Below are 21027 nucleotides of genomic sequence, written 5' to 3'. Positions count from 1 at the left end.
TAAAAAGCTACTTCTTGGTTGTTTCCTACTCAACCCAAGCCATGTTTTAATATAGCTTGATCAAGAGTCAGGTAGCATTTCAATTGAGGGCATGGTTCATTGTGACTTTTCAGTGATCTATTTTTCCTTTTGCTAATTTGATGCACGGGAGTAAATTTTCGGTAAGGGAATAAACAATCTGTAATGTTTATGGTAGATTAATATTTTTAAATGCTTACACATAAAAATGTGTCAGTGCAGACTAGATATTGTAGTTGATAGGATGGAGTTTAACTAGCAGTTGAATGCTATGCGCCCACAACAGGAAGCCGATAGGCGGAATTTGTGTAAAAAGAAGGGCAGTTTTTAAATTGTACCATTACAGTTGATCATTTTTATTTCTCTGTAAATGACAGTAAAAGAAGAATCATGTTTAAATGGAGATTGTTAATCTACTGTTTGGAATAAAGTAATATAGCGAAGCAGAATGGGAAATTGGAAATGGACATTGTATGAGAAAGTTTAAACAAGTAAAGATAGGTTACCATAATAACATTAACATATTGTAAGTCCACGAGAATGCAAACACGTCCTGTTATTAAGAAAGGCACACAATTTGATAGATCAAGAGACAAGACAGCCGTATTTAAATGGCTTCTTAAAGGTGATCTCTTTTGAATACATGTACAAGACACAGAAACTAATTCTAACCAAGAGAAAAACGATATATTACAACACCTAAACTGTCTGGAGAAGACTGGTCAGATGTTGCGACTCCTCAGCAATATGATTACAACTGCACAATTAGATTAGAAGCCTGGGATGAATCTTTTAATTGTTTCTTTTTGTTAGTGCTATCGGTGCTATCAAAGTTTTTTATGCACTAAACATGTTGTCGGGTTCTCTTGACTTATAAGACTGTGGGCCCGACCTGCCTTGTCAATACGTGACATGGGCTTGTTTCTCTTTACACTGGCATCCTCCGTTTATGTGTTTCATCTTTAGCTGCAGACTTCAAATGTTCTTCTATTTTTGCAAAGGGAAAATGTTAATGTAACATCAATGCAATATTGTATTATTGTTTGGAGTTCTTCTTCGTTGAAAACCATAAGCTGCCGCCATGAGTGAATGGAAAATAATCACAGTGATCTGTTTACCACGATGTTACAAGTGGGTTTTTGATATATTGATCTACAAGGTCAGATGGTTTAGATGGTGGTTTTTGTGGCTATTACTTTTGAGATTTTGTGAAGATCTTGTGAAGATATCCTCACTCAAAAATCAGGTGATATCTTTCTTAAATATCATATTCTGAAAGTTCCGTTGGTTAACAAGGGAAAGTTTTTTTAAAAGTTGAAACTGTTATATACATTTGAGGAAAGGGCAGTGTGTTTAGTTTCAATTTTCGGTTGCTTAAAGAAATTTTTTTTTTGTTATTTACTCTAACCTTTGTTAGAGTTTGATAACCCTTTTCGAGGGTTACAGATGGAGACTCTTTTTGAGACAAGATATATGTTAAATATTGTTAGATTTTTTTTTTGACAGTTACTGAAGTTGTATTTGGACATGCATCTGCTAGAAATATTTTTCATTTAGTTTTGAAAATGGTTTTGTGAAGAACTGGAACCCTAGTTAGGGTTTAGTGACTCTATTCAAGGGTCACTGATGAAGACTTGATAGATAATGCATTATAAATACACATTTTGGTGATGAGAAATTGTAACAGAACATGGTATAAACCATAGCATATTGTAAATAAAATATATTTTTTGTTTTACTCTCTCTGATTACATTACAGAGATTGAGATAGATGGATAAGTGAAAAAAAAGAGAATAAGATCATTCACTCAGTTGAAATTATTCTCTCTAATTTTATAGCGAAGATTGAAAAGAGTTTATTGAATCATTCTTGAAAGCATGTTCAATCATTGACAAGATTATAGTTGCAAAGTGATATTGAAATTATAAGTTTATTAGTGATTGTAACCTGAAGATGTCTGAAATTGTATGAAACTAAGGGGTTGGTGCTCCTTGGAGCTTGAAGACTTCTAAATTCGATGTACAAAGTTGAAACTCTTTGAGATAATAAAGGAAGATTGTTCGAGTGGTTTTTCTACCCCAAGAGGGTTTTCCACTTAGGAAATATCATGTGTTATGTGTTATTGTGCACAATTAGTTTTCTCTGATACTTTCCTTTATGAGTTCCAATTTATGAATTAAAAAGTTTTAATTTTGTGCAATCTCTAGTGACTCTGATTCACCCCCCTCCCACACCCCCCCCTCTCAGAGTCTATCACTTCCAACAATTGGTATTAGAGCATAGGGTCCCTTCCTTTAGGTCTGTCCTAGGGATTGTTCCTGGTCTTTCAGAAGTGTTGTCATGTCACAGTCACAAGAAGGTGCCTCACTTTCAAGGGCTCCTCTCTTTGATGGCTGAGATTATGTATTCTAGAAAATGAGAATGGAAACTTATTTGGTTTTAGTCGATCTTAATTTATGGAATATCGTAACCTCAAAATATGTTGTTCCTTCTACTATACCTACTGATACTGATGCTAAGACTCAATATGAGTTAAATGCTAGAGTTAAGCATGCTATCTTGTGTGGTCTCACCAAGGATGTTTTTTTAAAAGTCATGCATTGTACTTTTTCTCATGAGATATGGAACAAACTTGAAACTATTTATCAAGGGGATTCTAAGGTCAAAGAATCTAAGATTCTCATACTCAAAAATTAATTTGAGTCTTTCAGAATGAAAGAATATGAGACCATTGCAAGTTATTTTCTCAGAATTGATGAAGTAGTAAACTCTAGAAGGTCTTGGTGAAACTGTAGATGAAAAAGATGTTGTTATAAAGGTCATTAGAACATTGTTACCTAAATTTGAAACTAAGGTATCAACCTTAGAAGAAAAGAAAATCTTTTCTACAATGACTCTTGATAGTTTACAAAGTATACTCACAGCCTATGAAATGAGGATAGGTAGTAATCCTTCCTCATCTAAAGAGACTGCTTTCAAAGCAAAAAGGAAAGAAGAACCTAATAGTGAATTTGAACTCTCGGATGATATTCAAGCCCTGCTTGTTAGGAAATTGAAAAAGAAGTTTAAGGACAAATTTCCCTTCAAATGTTTTAATTGTGGTAAGTCTGGACACTTTGCTACTCAATGCCCATTGAGAGATCAAAATAGTGAAGAAGAAAAACCAGAAAAAATCTACAAAAAGAAATCATGGAACCCTAAAAAGAAATTTAATATTTTCAAGAAAAATAAGAGTCTCTTTACTAAAGAAGACTCTGAAGTTGAATCGGATGACTCACCTTGTGAAGGTGATGAAACCTTGTTCATGGAAGAAATAGAATCCTCTTCAAAGAGAAACCTGAATAGAAAAACAGAAAATAAACTAGATGATTTGGATCAAGGTGAAGTTGATCTTGAAGGAGAGTTACTTTGTGCTCTAACGGAAATCAAGAGGTTGAAGAAGCTTGTAGCTTCTCATGAAAGCTCAAATCAAATTCTGCAAGTTGAGTTGAATGACTCAAGCTTGGCAATAACAAACCTGGAATCTCTTCTTGAAGAAAGAGAAAAGAAAATTGAAACTCTAGAACAACAAACAATTAAATTGCAAAAAGAGATTGAACAATATGAAAGTACCATGCATTTGAATGATATCTTGAGAAAGAAAAAGCAACACAAAAATTTGACTGGTTTAGGCTTTGATAAGGCTGAATCATAAAAAAAAATTTAAAGCCTACAAACAGAAAGCAATTTCAGGCTTATAATAGAATAATACCTATTAGGTTCGGGTTCTTCCATGGTTATTGCTTTTACTACAATAAGTTTGGTCATAAAGTTAATACCTGCATATTTTTGTAGCACAAAACTTCTATGTTTGGACATAAACAAACCTATGGTTTTCCAAATATGGTAAAATGTATTAAGTGTAACAACTTTGGACACACCTCTCCTCAGTGTAAATCAAAGGCAAATATTGATAAGGTATGGAAACAAAAGTTTGTACCTAGTACTGAACAATCAATGATTGTGCAAACCTCATTTCTATCAAGTAATAAGTCAATGTGGCTGTTGGACACTGGTTGTTCACACCATATGACAGGAGACAAAAATAAATTTCTTCATTTGCAAAATTTTGATGGAGGATTTGTAAGGTTCGGTGATAATTCAGGAGCCTTTGTTAGAGGTAAGGGTTCTCTGTTGTTGAATGATGATACTCTAATTCATGATGTGTATTTTGTTGAAGGATTAAAACACAATCTATTGAGTGTCAGCCAAATATGTGATAGTGGTTATAATGTATCCTTCAGTTCTAAAGGTTGTTCTATCAAAAATAAGTCTGGTAAAATTATTGCTGTTGGTTTGAGAACAATTGGAAATGTTTACAATTTTCTTGACTCCAGAGTCTATGAAAAAAATGAGGGCATGTGCCTTATGGATCAAGTAGAGGAAAACTAGTTATGGCACAAATGTTTGGGACATGTGAACTTTGATAATCTGGTTTGAATTAGCAAAAATCAGAATATCAGAGGTTTTCCTGTCTTGAGTAAACCCTTAAAATCAATATGTAAAGAGTGCTTATTCACACAGATTTATGTGGTCCAACTAGGACACAATCCATCAATGGTGAAAAATACTTTATGTTCTTTGTTGATGACTATACCAGAATGGTATGGGTTATTTTTCTCAAACACAAATCTGAAGCATTTGATAGATTTAAGATTTTTAGGAAGATGGTTGAACGTGAATCTAATCTAAAATTAAAATGCTTAAGATCAGATAAAGGTGGTGAGTTTACATCACAAGAATTTATTGATTATTGTGAAAAACATGGCATTAAAAGACAATATGTAGTTGCCTGAACACCTCAACAAAATGGGGTGGTTGAGAGGAAAATAGAATAGTCAAAGAGATGGCTTGCACAATGCTTAATGAAGCAAATCTGCCAGACAAGTATTAGAGAGAAGTTGTTCATACAACAGTTTACATCTTAAACCGTGTGCAAATCCAGGTAAAATCTACCTTCACTCCTTATGAACTCTGGTATGCTAAAGCTGCCTCTGTCAAATACTTTAAGATTTTTGGATGCAAATGTTATATTAAAAGAGATGAAGAAAATCTAGGAAGCTTTGACACCAAAACTGATGAGGGTATCTTTCTTGGATACTCCACTCACAACAATGCTTATAAATGTTTCAATACTAGGCTGAATAAAATTATTGAAACCATGAATGTAAGGTTTGATGAGCAATTGCCTCTGAGTGATGATGTGCAAGATGTAGAGGAAGAGATTCCATTAAGCCTTGGTCAAACACCTAAATCTATTGAAATAGAAATAACTAATACAGAGAGTGCATCGAGTCCTAAAGTTGCACCCAACACTAATGCATAAATCCCTTTTCATACTCCCTCTAGAATCATTACAAAAAGGAATCCTCAAAGTCAGATTATCGGTGACATAGATGCAGGAATCTTGACTAGGAGAAGAACAAAATCTGATGAACAAGCTCAAATGGTTGAACACTATTGTCTTGTAACTGATTTTGAACCTAAATCTATTTCTGATGCATTAGTTGATGATTGTTGGTTAAATGCAATGGAAGATGAAATCAGTCAAATAGAAAAGAATAAAACTTGGGAACTAGTGCCCAGACCAGATGGTAAGAATGTGATAGGAGGAAAATGGATAATCAGAAATAAGCTTGATGAATCTGGTAAAGTTATTAGAAACAAAGCTCAATTTGTTTGCAAGGGTTATGCGTAGCAAGAAGGTGTAGATTTCAGTGTAACTTTTGCACCTATAGATAGACTTGAGTCTATTAGAATGTTTTCTGCATACTCTTGTTTCAAAAAATTTAAAGTTTACCAGATGGATGTTAAATCTGCTTTTTTAAATGGCTTTCTAGAGGAAGAAGTGTACATGGAACAACCCAAAGGATTTGTCTCTACAGATAAACTTGATTATGTATATAGGTTGAAAAAGGCTCTTTATGGCCTTAAGCAAGCTCCAAGAGCTTGGTACTCCAGGTTAGATACTCATCTTACAACAAACAAATTCACTAGAGGTGGAGTTGACAGTAACCTATATGTGAAGGTTGAACGTAATGACATTTTAGTTGTTGAAGTATATGTGGATGATATTATTTTTGGCTGTAATAATGATTCCCTATCCAAAAAGTTCTCACAAATCATGGAGTCTGAATTTGAAATGTCCTTGCTGGTTGAATTAGCATTTTTTCTTGGTCTTCAAGTCATGCAACTTGAAGGAGGCATATTTCTGTCACAAATAAAATATGGAAAAGAAATGCTTAAGAAGTTTAAAATGATAGATTGCAAACCAATCAGTAGTCCAATGGAAACCAGCTGTAAGTTGATCAAAATAGATGACTCACCCGAGGTAAATCAATCAGAATATAGATCAATGATATGCAGTTTGCTCTATTTAATTGCATCTAGACCTGATTTGATGTATACAGTATGTTTGGTTTCACATTTTCAATCTGTGCCTAAACAATCTCATTTGAATGCTGTGAAAAGGATTTTCAAATATATTCAGGGTACTTTAGACAATGGTTTGTGGTATCCTCAGAAAAATGATTTTTCTCTTATTGGTTTCACTAATGTTGATTGGGCTGGCTGTATAGATGACAAAAAATGCACTAGTGGTGGAGCCTTCTCCTTGGGAGACTGTCTTGTTGCTTGGCACAGTAAAAAACAAGATTGTGTCACATTATCAACTGTAGAATCAGAATACATCGTAGCAACTTCTTGTTGTACCCAGTTAATCTGGATGTCCCATCAACTTGCTGATATGGGTATTGAAGTTGACAAACCCATCTCCATTTTCTGTGATAACACTAGCGCCATCAATCTCTCTAAAAATCCTATTATGCATTCTCGCACTAAACATGTTGCTATCAAATTACACTTTTTGTGAGAACAAGTGCTAGCTAATGAATTTCAGCTGTTGTATGTGCCTTCCTAGGCCCAAGTGGTAGACATTTTCACAAAAGCTTTATCTAAAGAAATGTTTGAACATTCCAGAGACAGGTTAGGAGTCATCTCTCAATCCACTCTTATTTAGCACCCTGCTCTCAGAAAGGGGGATCTCAACTCTCCACAAGCAGCAGTCTACTACTTTACCCTTTGTCCTTGAGACAAAAAGGAGGAGGAAGCATCATTGACAGTAGCATTGGTTTGACAACATCATTGATTACAGTGGTCATTATAGTATTGTATACAATAGCATTTGTTTGATAGCAACATTGATTACAATGGTCATTACAGTATTATATACAGTAGCATTGGTTTAACAACATCATTGATTAGAGTGGTCATTATAGTATTGTATACAGTAGCATTGGTTTGACAACAACATTGATTATAGTGGTCGTTTGGCTTGATTGGTTCATTTTCATTGGTTATATCAATACTGTATCTTATCTTTGACAACATTAGTTTCATGACAGTATTGGTTATTGATAGTGGTTTCTATTTTTAATGATTCTGATTCATTCTGATATCTTTGCATGGGCAACATGTATCTTTGCTCAAGCAGTTTATAGCATACAGATTATTCTTAGATTATTCTCACTGACATTTTATTGATAGTGATTGACAGGGGCATCACATTGTGGTTCATTTCTGTTCATTTCTAGTTGACATTTCTATAGTTGATACAGGTTAATGATGGCACAATTTTTGCCATCAAGGACAAAGGGGGAGTTTGTTGTCCCTTATTTGTCCTTGATGACAAAAAGGGCTTATTCTATACAAGCCTAGGATGAATCTTTTTGTAGACACCCAAAATTGTCCAGTCTAATTAAATAAATATTTTATTTATTTAATTATCTTAGCTTAATCCTTCTATTAATTAAATAAATCTTTATTTATTTAATTAATTCATTAACCTTTTCTACCCATGACACATGTCATTCATCTCTTAATTCATACACCTCTCCCCCTTTCATTATTTTATTATTTTATTATTTCTTTTACCTACCCTCTAATCATAGCTGACCTCCTTTTACACCTCTCAATCTTATCCCTCCATTTCATATAGTGTCTTCTATATAAGGAGATGCTTCCTTCATTATCAACCCTAATCAATCTATGCAAACCCCCCCGTTGACTACTTGACTACACTACGCTTTTGAACATAGGCGATCCTACTTGCAATCACATTCCGTTCTTTGTTGAGCTCTTGTGCACATAAAATCTGAGAGCAAATACATCAAACAAGATCAATGGAGATAGGAAGAATGGAGATCCAAACCCTATTGGACATGTGATGGTATAATCTTTGTGATTTCATTTGATTTGCATTGTCTTAGGTAATCTTCATATGTTATGGTGGATCTTTGTTGTTGTTAGGCTAGGGTTTTGTGGTTGAATTCATTTAGCCTTTCAATATCGTTATTATTGTTATCCATTTTCACCATAAACATTTTGGCACGTCCGGTGGGACATGGATTTTTGTTAGATCTATGTTTTTTGTAGATTTTTCTAACCCTATATTGTTGTTTTGTAAAACAATTTGGAGAATAACCTTCTGTAGCTAGGGTTTTGGACACAAAATCAAGATCTTGGAGAGATTTGATCATATCTCACAAATGGCTGGGAAATTTTGCACCAAATGTTTTTTGCAGGTTGAAAAAAGTATCAAGAGCTCTCAATACAAAATTCAGAATTTTTGGAGTACATTTTCATTTTCTATGAATTTTTTATGATTTTTCATAAAAAATTAATTTTGAGAGCAAATGAGAGAATTTTTTGGATTTTCTTACATTATTTGAAATCACTCAGAATTATACATAGGATCTATTCTTTGTGATTTTAATTTTGATGCAAACTATTTCCCTAAAAATTGGATCTTTAAAAATTAGGGTTTTTCCTTATTTTGATTAATTCTCACAAACGGCTTTGAATTTGGGCATAAAATTTTTTGTAAAAGTCAGGAAAAGTATCAGAAGGATTGAGTAAAATTTTTAGATTTTTTGAATCACTTTTTCAATTTATATGAATTTTTTATGATGTTTCATAAAAAAATAATTTTGAGAGAAAATTAGTGAATGTTTCGGATTTTCTTACATTTTTGGAAATCTATCAGAATTATACATAGGATTTTTTCTTTGTGATTTTAAATTTGATGCAAAATCATTCCTCAAGAATTAGATCTTTGAAAATTAGTGTTTTACATTATTTTACTCATATCTCACACACTGCTTAGATTTGTTGCAGAAATTTTTTTATGTAGGTTTGGAAAACCATCAGGAATCTCCAGTAAAAATTTCAGATTTTTTGGATTGGTTTTTCATTTTATATGAATTTTTTATGATTTTTCATAAAAAATTAATTTTTGGAGCAAATTAGCAAATTTTTTGGATTTTCTTACATTTTTGAAAATCTCTTGAAATTTTACAGGTGGTCTTTTTATATGATGAATCAGAGCTTTGAATTGGTCAACAAAACACATTGTTGAAGGCCCCTATTTCACAAATCTTTTGGATCTAAAATTTACCTAACTTGTGTGCTTGCAGGAAGGGGTGATTATTTCAAACAATCCAAACTACTAATAAATCTGTGTTGCAGGTCTTTGGTAAGGGTTTTTGGATTTTTATTGTGTGCCTTGTTTTCATAGACTAGCAAACACTTCAATTGGTGCACTAAAATTGAATCATTGTCTTTTGTGTCTTGAGCAATAGGCTCTTTTTGTTTAATCTTTAGAGGGCCTGTCTTCCCATGTGGTCATTAGGACTACTAGTGAGAAGAGAATGAACCAAGTGGTAGCGAGGAAAACCCATCTCTTCCGAACCACCATAAACAACTGTATTTATGGTGAAAACTATGGATAACATGTGCTGATTAGTTCATACCGACACTATGTCTCCCCATAAACCCGTTTCATCAAATTTATTTGATCAGTTGTAGGGCGTAACCCCTACCGGTTGGGAGCCTTCTGTATTTACAGAGTTGAAAGTGCCGCATGTATGGCCACACGAGCGGATGCCCTTACTAGCACCTTTTTGTTCTAGAAGCCCAAATCCTTCTAGTTGTTGGGGTAGGAGGTCGGACCTCTGGTAGTAGCCCACACACATACGGTTCTTAGTAGAGATACAAAGTTCACCATGGGGAGTTTTCGTGGGGACTGATGCTTGGCTGACCCTAGAAGTGAGTGCCAAGGGTGGAGCCAGTGAGGTCAAGCATCTAAGTATCCGCTCTGAATAGCGTAGCCTCGAGGGTAAAACCTCATGTGGGATCAACAACTATTGTCTTGGCCAGCCATAAGAATTGTGCTTGACTTATTTTAAACATTCAAAACATTCAAGACCAAACAACAAAACATTGTGTCTTTTGTGTCTTCAAGTGTATGCAAAACATTTTTACATCAAACAACACACTTTTCTTGATGTCATTTTGAGTCTAGACACTTGCAAACATTGAGTCCTCATCAACATTGTGTCCTCTTGTCACGAAAAACAATCAAACATTCAGATTTGGTCACAACCAACAACTTCACAAATTGGAAAAATTTTACAGTCTAGCAAACAAGAGCAATCAGTTTCGAAATTCTTGAGCTTCCTAGGTTGTTTCTCTAGGTTTTCATCTAGAATTCAACTTGTCTTTGGGTCTCACAAAGTCCATCATTGCTTTACATCTTCCATTAAGTTTACATTTGTCTAAACTTGAGTCAAAAGGTCACTTGCTTGTCCTCATCATACTTTGTCACCACACTACGTACAACAACATTTTGCTAAGTGGTCCCTCATCAAGGTCTATCACCTTTGGGTCTCATTTGGTCTTACTTAGAGTCAAGGTCAACTTACCTCGTCAAGAGAAACTATCCTCTCTTTGGAAGTCACACCTACTCTACTACATACATATTTGGTCTTACACTTTGGACATTGCAAGTACACCTCAGATTCATTTACATTCCATCCAACCCTTGGTCTTCCATACTTTTTCTATTTTCATCTAGTCTCACACATCTCGATCAATACCTAGTTCATGGTTGGAACCCGTTCCCAAAAATCTAGGAGAGAAACTAAAGACACTCAAGAGTCCGCAAACATGAGTTCTTATGAGTATGACAATGACATCTTTTTCAATTATGATCATACTACATTACCTGACATGGATGCCTATAGAAACATTCCAAATGTTGAGAACATGGACACTACAAACAACAATGATACACACAATGATGATATGGACAACTTTTCAGTACATTCAGCAGATGTGGAAGAATCCATTATGGATCCCCGTTTCAATCGATTGGTTGAGGAAATAATGAGGAGGGATAGACAATACTTCTTACAAATGATGGCACAAAGTGGAGCCAAGATACCTCATGATTTTGAGATGTCTCAAATAATGGAAAATCAACCTTTGCAACAACCTCACTCCAACATGGATCAAAGGAGGCCTAATAGTGGAGGCAATAGAAGACCACATCTTGTGCCTGAATCACCATCATCTTTGTTTCAAAAACCAGAGGTCCCACATACACATGGTCAAGCATATGATACTCACCTTCGTAGACCATTATGGAAGTCTTATGCAGAGAAATATGCTCAATCACATATCAATGCTAAGGATCAACCACCAAAGCAATTGGATATTCAAAGGCATGCTCAAACTTTGGACACAAGGAAACCCCAAGTCAAATTTGGGGGCAACACATTAGAACATGACATGCCTGTAGAGTATGGTATACATGGACAAAATAGATATTTCATTCCTCAACATGAATCTATACCAAGTGGTCCATATACGCAGCATCACTATAGACCTCCTCTATATGAACATGTGTATGATCAATATCATCCATATATGCAACATGCTCCTCCTCCAATTGGTGCCTCAAGCATGGGGTATGGTCCAAGAAGTCGATCTCCACCTAAGAGCAATTTGGAGCAACAAATCAGGGACTTACAAAAGAAAATGGAGGACATAAATACACCAAAGCCAACATACATAATGAGAGACATATGTCCCTATCCATTTGACAAAAGCATTCCAATGCCTCCATTTCCTACACACTTTGTGACGCCTAAGTTTGATAAGTATAGAGGAAAAGGGGATCCTAAGGCACACATAAGATAGTTTTTCACAGCTTGCATTGAGGTAGCACCAGAAGAGACATATTTGATGAGATTATTCCCACAAAGCCTAGGTGATCAAGCTATGGAATGGCTTTCCCAACTTCCACCTGGTATTAAGTCATGGGGTGACTTAGCAGAGGAATTTATTCAACATTTCTCCTATTTTTATTTATTTAGTGCTTTATTTTAATTAAATTAAATTAAATTTAGAATTTAGTGGGGTTGAGATAGAGATTGGTTATGATCTAAGGAAAGGTTGTTTGTCCACCTTCAAGGACGTCATTGAAAAAGGCTTAGCGACAGAAAAGGTCCTAATTGAACAAGGAGTCATTAAGATATTCAAGGAAAACAAAGATGACTTTAAAGGAAAAGATAAGCCAAGATTTTGGAATAAAAACAAGAACACAGTCAATGATGGTGTTGTTGATGCCAATACAGTGCGACCCAAATTCATTTTTTCCGGATCAAATCAGGTGCATACTCAAACAACTTCTAAATCACGAAGGATGTACACTCCATTGGGCGAACCACTTGAGTCAGTTTTCAAGAAGCTAATGGCAAACAAAGTAATCACAGTTCCCGATTTTCCTCCATATGAACCAAAGGTTAAACCAAATTGGTGGAATGATGATGAATATTGTGAATTTTATAAGAGCAAGGGTCATAAGATAGGAAATTGCCATTGATTGAAGAACATCATACCAGATCTCATTAATAGAGGTGACATTGAGATTGAGGGACACTCATCCAATCAAGAACATGAAATGTTTAAGGAACCATTCCCAAAGCATGACAAGGGAAAAGCTAAAGCCATAGATGACCAAACCAACTATACTAGAGCAACCTATAACTATGATTCAACTATCAATCACATTTCGATGGACAATTACGTCTCTACCATTATCATCAAGGAAAAAAACCCTGAGAATTCTACCCAGAGACCCAAGGTTGTCCTAAAAGGTGTTGGATCTTCTTCCAAACCTACCTCTGAATGTCATGTCACAACTTGTCGAGGTAAAATCACTTTGCAAGGTACTCCAGCCAAGAACACCGCTTCTTCATCAACTAAGCCTAAGTATGACCTTGTAGAATAGTTAGGGAAGACACCCACACTCATCTCCATCCTTGAGCTCTTACGCATATCCCCCACACATAAAGCCATTCTTGACAAAATCTTGAGAGACACTGTCATTCCTACTGATCTGAACATGGACTAGTTTCAAGCCATGGTGGGATACCTTTCCATTCCACACTCCCTTACATTCATATAATCCAACCACATAATGGACCACTACACATTGAAGCCTTCATACACAAACATCAAATAAGACGAGTCCTGATAGATGGAGGAGTTGGTCTAAACATTTGTACCTTGAGCATAATTAAACAATTGGGATATTCTGATAAAGCTGTGAATTCTACAAACAAAATCACCATCAAGGCATATGATGATGAAGAGCGTTCATCCAAGGGCATAGTCACCTTACCTCTCAGGGTTGGGCCAGTTACAAAAGATGTGGTTTTTCAAGTCCTCGACCTTGATCTCACATACAACATATTGCTAGGATGCCCATGGATTCATGAGATGAGCATAGTCCCATCTACATATCATCATTACATCAAGTTTCCACACAATGGAGTTGAAGTGACTATGAAAGCTGACCCAAATCCATTCATATATTGCAACAATCTACAACCTCGATCAAAAATAACAATCCCAGTCAATCGACAAGTTGTTCCTTCTTCATCATATGTGGATCTCGAATCCTTGAAAGCTTCTACATCAAAACAAGCAGAGCTGAAAGAAAAGATCAAGATTAAAGACCTTAGATGTAGTGAGTATATCTTTCATGTTGATCAACTCCCACTATCTCCTAAGGTATTCAGTTGACATGAACAATCTATAAACAATTTTAAAGGAATTGGGTGTGAACCACCTAGTGTTGTGTCTACTAAGTTTGAATGCAAATCTCCTCTAGTGGTGCAAGCATCTCTTGATATCAATAGTCCTAAGAGTGGTTCCAGTGAAGAAATCACATAGCTTTACCATATCATCCACTCATTCCATTTCCACTCCTTTTCCAGACTTGGATCAACAAGAATTACAAAAGCCCTTACTCATTAAGGATAAAAAATCAAGCTTTGAAAAGAAAAATCTACAAGTCAATAATAAAGAAAAGTCCTTTAGTCCAAATCAAAATCAAAAGCTATTGGACTCTGAAAAAAACAAGGTCAAGGATAAAAATCCTATGAAGCAAAAAGAGCAAGAGTTGATCTCCCCTAATATCAAAATAACTGGGGGCAAAAGTTCTAAAATTTCAAGTCAAAAAGCATACTTGTTGATCCTAAGTCTCCATCATGCTATCCTACTTTCACTTCTTTTCACAATCATAAGCCTTCATCACTCATCCACTTGTTTCACACATCCTTTCCCTTCTGGCGATACATCATGGACCTTTAATGGAGCTTCCTTAAGGGACTTTGTTATCAGGGATGCCCAAACTTCTTTAGGTGACATGCATACGGGCCTGTGTAGTCCACACACTAGTAATTCTATCTCAGTTCCTTTATCAAGGAAGATAGTCACTCAAGCTACACATCATTCAGTCAAGGAACAATGGAGCTACAATCATAAAGTCAAGCCTCGTACATTTGAGGTAGGTGACTTGGTTCTCTGAGAAAATCCCAAAAATCAGCAAGACAAAGAAAAGAAGGGCAAGTTCGAACCAAATTGGCTTGGTCCTTACATCATTACAGCAGCATATGGATCTGGTGCATATCAGCTCTCAACTACAGAGGGCGAACCTTTGGAGGATCCTATCAACAACATGCACCTTCACAGGTTTTACACATAGCTCTTCAGAGTATCCTAATTCAAAAAATACAAAAAAAATTAAAAAAAAAAAAATAAAAAAAAAAAATAAAATTATAAAACAAAAAAATCATTACTTGGTGAAAACCTGACAAACAGGTGCCTTGTGACACAAAAAAAATTAAAAAAATCAAAAAAAGTAAAGAGAAATAATTTCGTCCAACGGTGAAAACCACTTCGTTGGCGCCCTGGGCAAGTACCATGGTGAAAACTGGGTCACCAGCGCTATGCATAGAGACATTTCTCCTCCCTCCTTCAGGATTAAATTTTATCCTTTCACTTTGCACACACTCACAACCTATTCATTCATAATAAACTTACTCATTCCCATCATGGCTTGTTATTGATCTACCCAAGATTGGTTAGCCATTCATAATAAACCTCCCTTTTTCACCTCCCTTTCCATCCATAATAAATCAGATCCTATCTGTGGCTAAGTCAAATCCTACGTCTAGTAATGGGTGTGGAACTAAGAACATCACATGTTTCGAGGAGTACAGTTTCTTCCAGCTTCCTTTAGTCTATCCGCACACAATCCGCAATAAAGCAACATTTGCATCACAGATCCGCAATAAAGTATCAGTTTCATGGATTCAGTCAGTTTCAGATGAGACACAACAACAACAATGGGCTTCAACAAAATCAAATCTTTCAACAGACTCAGACAACATTATGGTTCAGTGCTATCTATCCTTTTTGTGAAAGTAAACATTTTGACCACAATCAAATAAGACTTATACAAGTGACAAGAGACACTAAACTTGAGGGCTATAGTGGATGTTGGTGTCGAGTCTTGGTTTTCTTTTGATTTCATCTTTTTTGGTGACATGTCTTTTAGCTTTTCCGGGATGTCTCTGACTAGAGATTCTATCTCTAGGATGTCTTTGACTAGAAAGGCGAGGATAGGGTATCGTCACCTATTTGTATTTGTTGTCTGTGGATTGTCTCTTAGTAATGCTATGACTTGTCCAAGGATATGAGGACACTGTGAGTCTAGTATGAACTGGGGCATTCCTTGTTTGTGACTATCTTATCTCCATGTAAATAGGTACAATGACTTTCTGGGTCAAACATATGCCTCGATTGTCATAACCTACTAGCCATAATAAAGCTCAATGATGATAACGCACAAGAAGCTCTTTAACTTTCATATCTTCTGTCTTTCATCCCGCTTTCTTGATTGACTTCCATCATCCTTCTTGAGTCCGCATAGCCTACTATCACATGACTGAGTATAATGACATGCCAAAAACATTTGCATTTCATGCACTTTCACCTACATTATCACATGTTAGCATTCCATACATACATATAGATATCACAATTGCATCACATCTTGCACACAACACATGTAAGAACATTTTATATTCTCATCATGTAAATAGTCATTTGCATTGTCATATCCATCTGCATTTCATACATTCACATTTGCATTAGCATAACATATAAAAACATAAAAGAAAAAAATATTGTATTTCATCATATACATATTTGCATCCATATCATAAGTATCACATAAGAACATCTCATCACATAGGTACACATGCATATAGCTACCGCAAAGATGAATCATCTTATATATATATAAAGTGTCATGATACAATGATGTCAAAATCATATGGCTACAATCACCTGCAGGTGTCTACATCATCATACAAAAATGGTACAATACTGATACATAGGGAGCCCTCTATGGCTATGATGAATTCCCTCCCTCAGAGATGGCTGGCCTTGATGGAGTCTAAGCCCTAGAAGGACCCACCCCAAGATCATCTCTCCTGGCCCCTGTGTCCTCTGCAACCACCCCTCGTGTCACCCTATCCAGACAAAGGAACCCACTGATAACTCCTGCCAACATTGTTGGTAGTGCTAATCCTGTCCATGCTATGGTATCCCAAGCAACATGTCCCACCCTCATCTCTAGTCCTAGATCCTGAAACACTTGTCTCAGGGCATCCCTGTCTCCATCTCGATCATAGGGTATCAGCTCCCCATCGATCAGTATCCTCAGAGTCCTGTATACATCCTCCAGGGTGACTATCATCTCCCCCATCAGCAAATGAAAAGTGCAAGTATCAGAGTGCCACCTCTCTGCTAGTGCAGTTAGCAATCCCATGCTTGCCCGAAACTCAGGCACATACAGAATATGTCTCAATCCCATAGCCTCAATCGCAGCTCAGTCCTCGACTGTCAACTCAGGTCGCAACCTTTGAGTCGATGGGAATCTCTCCCGTGACTCCAGCATAGGAAAATACTCCTGTAGTCACACAAATAAATCATCTCAATCCTAGTGACACTCACTGTTCATCACAAAGTGTTGCTTCTATCCTAGTGGTACTCTCTGTTCACCACAAAGTACTTCTTGTTTGGCACTCCCTGTTCATCACAAAGTGCTGCTCACATTTGCACTCACTATTCATCACAAAGTGCTGTTCATATTTTAGTACTCCCTGTTCATCACAAAGTACTATATCTTGGTACTCACTATTCATCACAAAGTGCCTTGATCTATCTTATCCTAGGGCCTATGCTTGAGTGAATCCTCTTGAGAAGTTTCCTAATTAGCAATGTATGTTCTATTATAGAATTGTCAATCCTAGCCCTATTTGTTATCCTCTCAGTAGCTTATCCAATCAACAGCGTATGTTCATCACAGAACTACCGATTTGACCTAGAAGACACAAATTCCCATTTTTGGACACAAACGTGCTTTCATGACATAAACGCTCTTTTAGACTACATAAACGTGCCTAGCACCAACGCAGACGCGCCTACACATTTTTGACATTTTTTTTGGACCCTATTCTAAGTGCATTTATTACTCTACCTAGCATGCATTAATGACAACAATAAATGCATCAAAGTACAAGGAGGTTTTGTGGTACTTATTGGCTCTCCTGCATCTGATGGCCTTTGAAATTGGCGAACGCGGTCGAATCTATGAACCAAAGCCATTGCTGCTGACTACTGCTGCTCTTTTCTCTCTCTGCACTCTAATCTCTTGGAGGTGTAGATGAAAATGAGGATGTATTTCCCTCGTGGTCTATCTTATAGACTGCCCTAGCCCTCGTTTTCCGAGTCATTCTTCATTATCCCATGACTCTGTCACTTTATCTGGTCAGTCCATTCTATCTCGTATTTCTTATCGAGAGATTATCTATGATCTTTTCAGACATATTTTCATCCAATCCTTCATGGGGGCATATCATTCCCATCTTGGGGCAACTTTGTATCGGTTCATCTTATCTTCTTTGAAACAATGCGACAAGCCGCATTGTCTCAAAGAGGGGCAAAATGTAGACACCCAAAATTGTCCAATCTAATTAAATAAATATTTTATTTATTTAATTATCTTAGCTTAATCCTTCTATTAATTAAATGAATCTTTATTTATTTAATTAATTCATTAACCTTTTCTACCCATGACACATGTCATTCATCTCTTAATTCATACACTACCTACTCCTTTCATTATTTTATTATTTCTTTTACCTACCCTCTAATCATAGCCGACCTCCTTTTACACCTCTCAATCTTATCCCTCCATTTCATATAGTGTCTTCTATATAAGGAGATGCTTCCTTCATTATCAACCCTAATCAATCTATGCAAACCCCCCCATTGACTACTTGACTACACTATGCTTTTGAACATAGGCGATCCTACTTGCAACCACATTCCGTTCTTTGTTGAGCTCTTGTGCACATAAAATATGAGAGCAAATACATCAAACAAGATCAATGGAGATAGGAAGAATGGAGATCCAAACCCTATTGGACATGTGATGGTATAATCTTTGTGATTTCATTTGATTTGCATTGTCTTAGGTAATCTTCATATGTTATGGTGGATCTTTGTTGTTGTTAGGCTAGGGTTTTGTGGTTGAATCTATTTAGTCTTTCAATATTGTTGTTATCCATTTTCACCATAAACACTTTTAATTATTTCTTTTTGTTAGTGCTATCGGTGCTATCATAGTTTTTTATGCACTGAACATGTTGTCAAGTTATCTTGACTTATAAGACTATGGGCCCGACCTCCCTTGTCAATACATGACGTGGGCTTGTTTCTCTTTGAACTGGCCTCCTTGGTTTATGTGTTTCATCTTTAGCTGGGGACTTAAAATATTCTTCTATTTTTGCAAAGGGAAAATGTTAATGTAACATCAATTCAATATTGTATTATTGTTTGGAGTTCTTCTTCATTGAAAACCCTAAGCTGCCACCATGAGTGAATGGAAAATAATCACAGTGATCTGTTTACCACAATGCTTCAAGTGGATTTTTGATATATTGATCTATAGGTTCAAATGGTTTAGATGGTGGTTTTTGTGGCTATTATTATTGAGATTTTGTGAAGATCTTGCGTAGATGCCCTCATTCAAAAATCAGGTGATATGTCTCTTAAATCTCATATTCTGAAAGTTCTGTTGGTTAACAAGGGAAAGTTTTTCTTAAAACCTAAAACTTTTATATACATTTGAGGAAAGGGCAGTGTGTTTAGTTTCAATTTTCGATTGCTTGAAGACAATTTTTTTTGTCATTTACTCTAACCTCTGTTAGAGTTTGATAGCCCTTTTCAAGGGTTACAGATGGAGACTCATTTTGAGACAAGATATATGTTAAATATTGTTAGATTTTTTTTTTTAAAGTTACTGAAGTTGTATTTGGACATGCATCTGCTGGAAATATTTTTCAGTTAGTTTTGAAAATGGTTTTGTGAAGAACTAAAACCCTAGTTAGGGTTTAGTGACTCTATTCAAGGGTCACTAATGTAGACTTTACAGATAATGCATTATAAATGCACATTTTGGTGATGAGAAACTCTAACAGAACATGGTATAAACCAGAGCATATTGTAAATGAAATATATTTTTTGTTTTACTCTCTCTGATTACATTACAGAGATTGAGATAGATGGATAAGTGAAAAAAAAAGATTAAGATCATTCACTCAATTGAAATTATTCTCTAAAGCAGAGATTGAAAAGAGTTTATTGAACCATTCTTGAAAGTGTGCTCGATAATTGACAAGTTTATAGGTGCAAAGGGATCTTGCAATTATAAGTTTATCAGTGATTGTAACTTGAAGATGTTTGAAATTGTATGAAACTAAGGGGTTGGTGCTCCTTGGAGCTTGAAGACTTCTAAATTCGATGTATAGAGTTGAAACTCTTTGAGATAATAAAAGAAGATTGTTCGAGTGGTTTTTCTACCCCAAGAGGGTTTTCCAATTAGGAAATATCATGATGTATGCGTTATTGGGCACAATTAGTTTGCTCTGATACTTTCCTTTATGAGTTATAATTTCTGCATTAAATCTGTTTTATTTTGAAAGTATGTCAAGTTGAATGTCTGATTTCTAGTGCAATTTAAATCTTTGTCAAAGTAGTATACCTTGGTTAAATCTGTGCATGCAAGAAGTTTTGTTTCAGTCATAAGCATTGAAATATGTTCACTTGTTTCATTCAGCTTAGTCAGAACTGTGTCCATTTTTAAAATTCAATTATTGTCTTGTTTATGAATTAAAAAGTTTTAATTTTGTTCAATCTCCAGTGACTCTGATTCACCCCCCCTCTCAGAGTCTGTCACATCCAACAATCATGCCATACGAACTGAGGCTCATGCCCTCTTGCAAGAAAAGAAGAAACAATAAAACCCAAAATTAATGTATGCTCATACTTTCCATGCAGTGTGTCCCCCTGACAAAGGATCAACAGATTAAACAAATAAGCTTTTAAGATAGACAGACAGACAAGTTTTTTTGAAGATAACTAAATAACATTTTGCATTTTGGAAATATGGTTTAATTGGTATAAATTGGAGGAAAAGAGGATTACATAAATAAAAAATCTTTGACAATTAATAAACAGTGGTACCTGCAAGACCAGACAACCACAGATAAATTATATCCAACTAGGAATGTCCGTAATGAGAGATAGTTATCCACATAAGTACATGTTTTTTCAAAGTCAGCTCTAGAGGAAAATATGGGTGCATATTCCAACCATTCATAAATCTGTAAATTTATAATTCATGAATAAGATCCATTTCTAATTTT

The sequence above is a fragment of the Cryptomeria japonica genome, chromosome 7 (genome assembly GCF_030272615.1).
Source record: "Cryptomeria japonica chromosome 7, Sugi_1.0, whole genome shotgun sequence".
Taxonomy (NCBI): domain Eukaryota; kingdom Viridiplantae; phylum Streptophyta; class Pinopsida; order Cupressales; family Cupressaceae; genus Cryptomeria; species Cryptomeria japonica.
Note: the sequence above shows the minus strand (reverse complement) of the source record.